This window comes from Ixodes scapularis, unplaced genomic scaffold, assembly GCF_016920785.2.
Source record: "Ixodes scapularis isolate PalLabHiFi unplaced genomic scaffold, ASM1692078v2 PGA_scaffold6__148_contigs__length_123643588, whole genome shotgun sequence".
Classification (NCBI taxonomy): Eukaryota; Metazoa; Arthropoda; class Arachnida; order Ixodida; family Ixodidae; genus Ixodes; species Ixodes scapularis.
The window spans coordinates 100,649,098-100,658,908 of NW_024609881.1; positions in this window are offsets into that span (position 1 = coordinate 100,649,098).

Sequence of the window (9,811 nt, forward strand, 5' to 3'; positions counted from 1 at the left end):
AACGCCGTCGTTGACGTTCACAACGCGCGTTAAATGCTGTTTATATATACTCCGTCGTAACGTCAACGAGCGCACTCGATCGTTCACGCTCGCTGACGTTGTCTGCGAACGGGGTGTCTATACTCCAACATCAAGTTGAACGCGGCGCAGCGCAAGCAGCTCGAAGCGCGACAGCGTAGCTTACGACGGACTTGGACATGCTCTACGTTCAACGTTGGTGAGACGACGGCGCCGACGGAGGCTAACCCAGAAGCCCTCGCGCAAATGCCTCTTTCGGAAATCCGGTTGGCGGGGACGTCGGGGCCAGTCGGAGTGTGGTGCGAAATGCTCATTTCTGGGATCTGAACCTGTCGTTCTTGCCGTGTGCCGTGTGCTGTTGTCCTGTTCCCGTGTTGGTGTGCGCATTTAATGTTAGTGCGCTAGACCAGGCGAGCGTGTGCGTGGACGTGGACTGCTCCGAAAATGCGCTACCCTCGATTCTCGATAGGCCTATCGACCTAACGAGCCGGTGGTGGTGGGTCGTGGTGTTGGGGTGCCGGCAAAAGCTGGAAGCTCGAGGACGCGTCAAAGGCAGGAGTAATTAGAACTAAGAAATACATAATATGTGTGCTATTTATAATCAAGTGCTGGTCGCACTTACCGGCAGTCGTTCCCGATCGAAAACGCGTCGTCGAATGTACAGGAACGGTGGACACAGTGAAACCTCTGAACTACTTAGCCGGCCAGAAATTTTCGATTGGGCTGACTCAGCTTGTAAACGATAGTAGCGGTGCGCGATGACAATTGGACTGAATCCTGGATTGTTTGTATAGCCTTGCGTTACAATTTCGAACACGTACAACGCGTAATGTTGTGTATCGTCCGCTTTCTTCGGTGTCCGTTTCTAAAGTCAGCTTGAAAGTGTTCTATGATGATAACACACCGACTACCTGTCAGAAAGAGGTCTCTGTGTAATATCAAGTGTATCGATTTCATCGAAGCATTCCGGCGGAATAGCCGGAGTCGCTTGGCACCATTCAGGCGAACCTGCGAAGCAGCTTTGTTCGACAGGCGCGATATCGGGCTTTTGTTTTTCGTTTTTGTTGTCTTGTTGACCTTTGAGTGTCATTTACGATAAAATAAATGCTGGTTTGCACTCGTTATCACCATCATTTCCTTGTTTTTTGAACTGCTAACCGTTACCCCGAATGGTTGTTTATAAGCGTGACATGACAACACGAGGACGAACCACACTGGCCGATTGCATCTAGGCTAGGAGGCGCAAGCTACCGCCCATAGAAAACGCGTAGAGACGATGCGGTTGCCACGGAGACGCGCATGCGCAAAGTGGGGCAGTTCGTCGGGGCGCGCTGGACTAGCGTTAGTCTAAGCTGGACTATAAACAGCATCGTTCGGGCGCTTCTCGGCGCGGCGCAGTGGCCGACGAACTTCGGTCTGCGCTGACGCGCGTTCTGTTCGCCGACGTTGGAGCATAAACCGCGCTTTGTACGACATCAAGACTGCGTTCTGACGTCACATCGAGTCGACAACGACGTCGATGTCAACGTTGACGCTGACGACGACGACGATGACGATGTCATGCGACGTCAAGACGACGCCGCGTCCTTGCCGACAACGCGACGTCATAAAGACGCTTGGCATCAGGTCGTCTACGTCGTTGTCGTTCACGACGTCGACGTCATCGTCGACCACGACAACATTTCACGAGGTCAGAACTTCGGCGTGACGGCACGTCGACGTGGATGTTGGCGAAGGCAACGACGTTACACGATGTCAGAACTTTGATGTGACGGCGCGTCGACGTTGATATTAGCGAAGGCGACGACGTTACAACATGACGCCAATATTTCGTCGCGACGCGGTTGTGACGCCACGTTCACATCATAACGAAGTTTACAAAAACATCCCGCTACGTCAGGGCGATGTTAACGTGACGTTGCGACGTTTGACATTGCGTGGAGTATCGACGTCGACGTCGTCCTCGACGTGGCATGACGTCATGACCGCGTTACAACAGCGACTTTATGTCGCGTAACGGCGTCGTCCTTAAAGGACACATGCAAAGGAAAGAAACATTTTTTTTAAACAGCTTAGATGGAAAAAGGATATCATAAAACGATTTTGCAACCAAGAAAAAAAATTTTAGAGCTATATTCACGGCGCTATACGAATTTGTAGTTGGCGCCGGCGGGCGCCGCAGAAAAGTGGCCCTTGTTTATCACGTGACGGGCCCATATTTGTCACGTGGTCCTTGCGCTCTTTCGGAAGCTTCTTATGGCCTCTAAAAGTAACTTATTCATCTTTGTTTGGTGTATAACAAAAAACTAAGATGAATAAGTAACTTTTAGAGCCCAAAGGAAACTCCTGAAAAAGCGCAAGCAGACGTGACAGACCTGTGCGCCGGTCAGACGACGGCGGCGGCGCCCCGAAGCAGACAAACTTGTGCGGCGGCGGCGACGGCGGCGCGGAGAAACGCGTTGAAGCGGCGTTCGCACAACGCTCATGGCGCGTTCACACTGGAAGCGGATCCGCGTTCGCGAAGCGGATCCGCGCGTTCTCAACCGCAAAGCGGCTAGGATCGAGCGGTTGGAGCGCGTTTTTGCCAACCGCTTCGGGACCGATTTCTCCCAACCGCTTTCACGAACCGCAAAGCGGCAACCAATCACAACGCGACGCTGACGTGACGTCAGTGACTTTCGAAACAAGATGGCACCCGTCGCTGGTGAGGCGTCCAAGGCGCGGTAGTCCTAGCGCTGTAGTCTTAGCTTTCGACAAATCAACGGAGAAACTTGACGTTCACGTCCGTCACTTGAATCCGCCGCGCAAAGAATTGACTCGTAATTTTAACGGGCTTCGCACCGGTAATTTGGTTCGGATAAGAGTTTGTTTATTATTGCGGGTGCCACAGCCGAAAATCGCTGCCTTGTTAATCTCTGCCTGTAGAACGTCGGAACCCGCCCCTGATCGACCGAAATGTCAGCTTTTTTACCCACTAGGATAGTCGCGTGAACTATTGAAAGCTTTCGATACCGTGCATGACAACCAGGAAGGCCGATAGGGACGTCGTGAGCTTGATTGCGTAGCCAACGCACTACCGCGGAGGGGGCAGGGTACCTGCGCTAGCTCGACCTGTAACGTTTACTACTAATAAAATTAATAAAGGGAACCTACTCAAGGCATAAAGTGTACGTACCAGACAATTCAGAGGTAATTCATACGGCGTTTATTTGAGCTTAATGTCAAACAAACAGTAGACTCGATCGACGAGCGAGTGACGAGAGGAGAGTCCGCCACCAACGAAGTCACGACCGGCTAGCACCGAACACAATCCCGCACCACGGTCCACCCCACCGCTGACAACTTCGAAAATGATAAAAGCGAACAACGCGGGGGGAAAACTGGCCCTCTATCCCGAAAACAAGGTCAGCTATTCATGCGGGAAGGGTTCACTTCGAAGAAAAGGTCGGGGGCATCCTGTTCTGAGTCAGCAAGGCGCGCCTAGCTGGGCTTAGCGTGTGGGCGAAGTCGAGGGAATCACAGGCGAGTTTGGCCAACACGGTGTTGGTTTGGCGGGTCCATGCTTCTTTTTTCGCTGCCTGAACTTGTGATGCGCGCGAACATCCCGGAGAAAAATATTCCGAGTGCCGAAATAGCAAAACTTTGGCTTTGGATCTTGAATTAAAGTGGATTTTGGATTGTAAAACAGGGTTGCCAAACGCAAGTCTCAAAAGATCACGCGTGATCGCCGAGAAACCACCAACCGCCTCTCGGTGGGTCTGAACGGGGTCGCTCGCCAACCGCATCCGTGACCGCTTCGCGAACGCGGATCCGCTTCCAGTGTGAATGTGCCATCAGCGTGCGGCGGCGACGCAGCGCGGCGGCGCGCGGGAATACCACGTGACCAGCGCGGCTCCCGCGAGCGCCAGCTACAAATTCGCCGTAAATATAGCTCTAAACATTTTTTTCTTCGTTGTAAAATCGCTTTATGACATCCTTTTTCCACCTAAGCTGTCTAAAAAATGTTTTCTTCCTTTGCATGTGTCCTTTAACGCGACACGATGGCAAGACCGCGTTACAACGGCGACTTGATGTCGCAACGACATCGTCCTCGACGTGACGCGACGTCACGACGAAAAACCAGGCGAACCACGCCACTTCGGTCGCAGCGCCACCATGCCAACTTTCCGCATTCTGAGCTTCTACTTAAAACGAGCGGAGCATGTAGATCGCCCCACTCAATCATTTCTAGTTCACTGTATTTCCAATGGAGTTGTTATGCCTATGTGCGGTATAACACCTGACAACTTAGTTGAGCTCAGTGACAGTTGGAAGATGCCAACCATCGTTTACTTAATAACAGTTAAGAACACTAGTATTGCAATCTGTCTTTAATAAAACTGGATGTCGTTTGGGGGTCGCAGTACCCCCAGTGAGGATAGTTTAATGCGGCTCATAGATTGGACCCGAGCATTGCGTGAGCATTCAGTTTGGGCTCGTGATAATTAACAGCTCGATAAGCATTCGGGTAGCAGCCTGTGTCCAATGTGTGCAATGAGGACAATAGCCGAACCATAAGACTGTCCGGAATTCAAAGAGTGTCCTCTCCTTTGCCAACACCAGCGCGTGGCTATGGTAAAACATACGCGCCATATAACCGGCTCCAGATTACCTGTGCGCTTGTTCTGACGACTGTGAGTTGAAGGAATAAAGGCTGCGAGCTTTTATTATTTCTTTTTCTGCGACTTCTACAGCGTGGGGTGAAAAACAAACGTGTATTTCAGAGATCATTGACGTCAGTGATTCTTTCTAAGTTGTATTTTCCGAAAGTACAAAAATCATTGCATCCCCCCTTTAAGTTGTCTAATGCTTTAAGACAATAAAAATATTTTAAAACTTTTCATTCTCAGGTTTAATAATTAACTAAAAAAAATTGGAAATCACGTGGTCGTGGCGTGATTGGGCACCGGAACCGATTGCTCCAAGCTTCCACCGTGCATTTTAAGCACACCGTGAAACCTCTCATTCACAAGTGATAATAAGCTCCATCACGGAAATCATTTGCCACAAACGCGAATACAAATATTGGTCGAAGGATATATTGCTACGACCGAGCGACGCTCTGTTCGTGTCCAATACGTGAGCTGGGTTTGGCTGACGTGCTTAGGCACGGCGTACGTAGCACGGTGAAAAGGTTTCGAAGGAATGGTGGCGCAAAATAGTCAGCTATATTTTCATAATCTCGTACCGAAACGGAGGCTTTTGACATTCTAACAACTTTCTTTTGGTCCACGAGATGACATGCGCTTAGAAAAATCCAACTTTCAAATCTCTGCTCAAAATTAATTTTATGTTCCCTTTAAAACATCGGCTTGACATGCTCTAACCAGAAGCGTTTGTAGCTATGAGCGTGCCTCCATTTAAGCTTGCAGTCGATCAGAAATAAAGCAAGGGGTGAAGCAGCTGATGCGGATTGTACAATGTGGCACACGGAGGGTATTTAATGTGAAAAAAGGTGGGCAGGCACATTGATTCTTTCTTCCAAAGAACACTGGCTGCATCTAGAGGATTGCATTGCGGTGTGAGAGTCCGGAAAAACATAAAAGCTCACGTTTTAGTGTCTTCACAGCTACCGTTTCGCGAACCTTGCCGATCCAAGCGTATGCTCGATGAACAACAGCGAAGGCTCCTTGTCCTATAACTTCCTCAATGTGGACGGACTCGTAGGGGAGTTCGTATGGGTCGGACGACTTCTTCAGCACCTGTAAGGCTTTCTTCTTCAGCTCCACGAATTCAGGTGGCGGAGCTGGGTTCTTGGTGGTTGATGTGCTGCCGAAGTACGCCTGGAAATGTGTCTTCTTTAACACACAAAACGTGCAGACTTAACACGAACTGAACGTGAAAGCACATATCTCAGTTCTCTTAAAAAGCCTCTGAAAAGGAAAAAAAAAATTTTCTTTTTGAACAGTCTGGTTTGGACACGCCTGTCAAAAAATAAATTTTACTAAAAAAATATTAGAGCAATAGTGACGGCGAGAGATTTATTTGAAAATCTTCGCGCAAAGTTCATGACGTCACGGGTCATTCCGGAATGACCATCACGGGCATTCGCTCTTTCCACCTCAACGTGAAGGCAGAGCCGATGCACCTCTGCTCCACGCGCCCGAAATGCCGAGAGAGAAAACAAGTGGAAAGGAGGTGACTACCGACTAAATCGCGTCTCTCGCCGTCAGTATTGCTCTAATTTTTTTTTTTCGCGTAATATTAATTTTTTGATACGCGTGTCCCACCCAGACATTAGATTTTTTTTTCAAGGGCACTTTAAAGATGTTCTGCATCATGTGAATTGGATAGGGGTCAATCGTATTTTATGTTACAACACGGGTCTAAAACTCATTTGAGTGTGGGGTCTATGTGGGCCACCCACCGGGGAGGGGGGGATATATTGTTATTTTGCGACAAAAAAAAGAGCATTGATATTTCATGTTGTAACGGAGCCAACTCTCAACGACAACATATTCCCTCAAGAAAATAGCTCGTGCTATCTGTTTCTTTTTTTTTTTTATGCACGCCGTTTTGCTACTAACACCTTTTAAGTTTTGATTTGCACATAGATCAACGGGCCGACCCTTCATGAGATAACAAAATTTAAAACACCAACGTGCCGGCAGTTTTACATAGAACAAGAGCAAGCACACTGTCGTTGCCTCGTCGCAAAATGTACCTAACTCAACAGAAATGAAAACAATTACAGAAGGACGCTTACGCCCTTTAGGTGTGGAACGCTATAGCTAAGCATATAAAGCCCCGCTTGTTCCCAAGCCTCGCAAGCGTGTCTGCGTCGCCTACTCAGTGGCATGTCTGCCTCGCAGCCAAAGGGTCGTGGGTGCGAATCCTGCCTAAAATTCTTGAATTTTTTCTTTAGAACAAATGAATTACTCTATAAAGTGAAATCATTTGAAACATACATTGACCTTTAATTCGCCTTACAGCTCATGTTTTTAATTATTTTCATTCCATGCGTGACGTCACGTTTCACCGAGCGTTGTGAATTGTTTAAAGTTCCCACGCGAGATCATGTAACTGGGACGTCACGATCCCATCCACCAATCAGGATTTTCCCGTTACGATAACATCATCGATTTTTTAGCAATTAACGCTGTCGCGTTAATAATGTATCTTAATATGGGAGTTTTCGCTTCCCTAGCGATTTTTATATTAGCAGCAATATAACAAGATACTCGTGTTTTAAAATTTTCTGACGTCGGAAAGTCCGGGTTCAGAGCTTTATCTTTGTAACAAGTGGAATTGTGTAGTTTGTTTGCAACCGAAAGCTAGTAATCCCCAATTGGCGTCTTGTGACCCAGCTGTAGATAAGAAATTAAACCAGTAAACTAAAACAGCTAGTCAGTGGTTTTTGACGTTCACCACGCAGTATTGATACATGACCGCGTGCCCGTACAGTTCTCATTCAGGTCGAAACGGGCGGGGCGGGGATTGAGCACAGGATACCTAGGTTCTGCAGCGCGAGCATTCGCTCCACGTGCTCCTAGCTGGTGTGCGCTAGCCCATGTAAATACCGATCCTCCTGCTTTATCTTTGACAGTCACTCCTGCTGGGTGAGGTTTTGTGCAGCCGAGCTGTCTCCTTGAGCAAAAAGCTCGCGCTTCCAGTCTATGGGTGGTATTGTCATTTCGACTGATTTACTCGAGAAAGGGCTGAGAAGCAAATAACACGACAAACCAATACTCGGTTCTAAAAAGAATACTGCAAAAGCGTTTAACAGGTTATATGAGCAGATCTCTTTTCAAGCGGTAATGAAGCGACGATATGAAACTATAATTTATGGTGCATGTAGTGCTCGAGGGATAGGAACGGGAGCCCGCAGCCGCAGGATGCTTGTGGGCTGCGTCCGTGAGAGTCGCGGCAGCGTGTTTTACCACCCCTGTCTTACAACAACAAAAAGCCTCACCTCTCGCGATAGTTTTTCCAGTTGACGACGCCGCCTTCGGAAGACGCGCCAAGTTGCCAAAACAGCTGTCAATGATACCATGGCAATAGAAGCTCCAATGATCCAAAACCAGGTTCCGGACATCTCGTCGCTATCTGCAAACAGTAGTTCGCTGCAATGCATGTTCCATTTACATCTTAATGTTCTATAGTACAGCCTACGGCACTTACCTTGAACAAGATATTCCGTCACAGCTGGTGGGCCCACCCCTGCCGGGCTTTGAGCTCGTACGGACACCCTGTAGCGAACGCTTTCCTGCACTTCGCCGATATTCAGTACTTGCGTGTCCTTAAAAGACAGGGTACATGTCCATCGATTTTCTCATTACTATTAAAATGAATTTTGCGCTACGTGCTGAACAGCTGCACCATATTAATTTTTCTTATATGTTCTTGACGACAGTAACAAAAAGATTATATCAAAGAAGCACCAAAATTTCTGGTCATCTGCGCTCTGCACTCAATGAGATATCGGCGTTTGAAGACAGAAAACTCCGTAGAGCTTATCCCAAATCAACAAGTGTGATCAGAAAACACTTCCACCGTTCCTTTAACTGGCGCCAACTTTAGCATCACAACGTGAACACATTAGACTACATTTTTGAGCACATTAACTACTCTGGTGACGTAAGCTGATTATACGCCTAGTGCGCTGATTGGGACTGAATAATAGCCAGCAGTGAATTATTTGTTGTTTGTCTTTCTGGTCTAATAGGCTTACGTTTAATACAAGCAAAAATATTTTTTCCGTCAAAAGTTTTTATTCATTTCGTAATATTTATTTGTTATTACGTAGAGGGGTTGCCATGAGGCAGAAATGATTTAGATGAATAATTTTACTAGGCCTGCGGAATACATTAATTGAATCAATGTTTTGTGATTTACGTTGTCATACAGCCACTTATGGTAGCTGGGTGGTGCAGTGTGCCGGAGACCTGCAGCTATAAGTCTGCGAGTTCGCTCACTTAGTAGGCAAGTACAAGATGACGCATATTCACTTCAGTCGCGTCTATAGAACACTTGGGGCATATCGCCCTTCGTGTACCCGGTGGTGAGCTCCAGGTGCAGCCTACAGCCGGTGTAAGATTCATTTCATAATCGTTCCTTCATGTAACTTTAAAAGCTGAATACTCTTTCTTTTTGAAATCAGTGTTCGGTGTTTACTGGTAACTATAAAGGAGAATCTGATCGATGTTTCTCAACCAGTAATAATGATCAAGCAGCTTACCCCATCCACGCTGCGTACAATCCTTTGAGATCTGATCGGTTTTGTTTCTAAGTGGAACAGGTCTTCCATCACAGAGACCTGGTACTGCAGCACCTTGTTCGCAGGTGAGGCATGAGCGGGAGGCGACCACACGACCAGTACTCCTGCCGACGACTGATCGGTAGAAGGACTCCTAGCTTTTCTCACTTTGAGCTGACTTGGCGGTCCTGGAGCTGGGGAGACGGAAGATTACGAATTTTTAGCGTATACAAAAGAATACAAATAAATGGTGCGCAGAGCTTTCGATTGAAGGGGGCCAGTGAAACACCAATGCGCGGCACTGAAGCCACGCGTCTGCGAAAGGGTGCCGGCGACGCAGCGCGCGCGCAAACGTTTCATATCGCGCAAATATTCTTTTTTTTTTGCGCACGTGGAACACGCATACACCTGGGAAGGGCAAGCGCCAACTCGTTCATAAAAAAAAAAAAAAATGTTGGTATATATGTTGTTGCAATCTGTATCTTTGACGCCGTTCGAGGATTTCTCATTAAAGTAAGCTATTGTCATTAAAAAAAAAAGTATATTCACTTTTGTTAT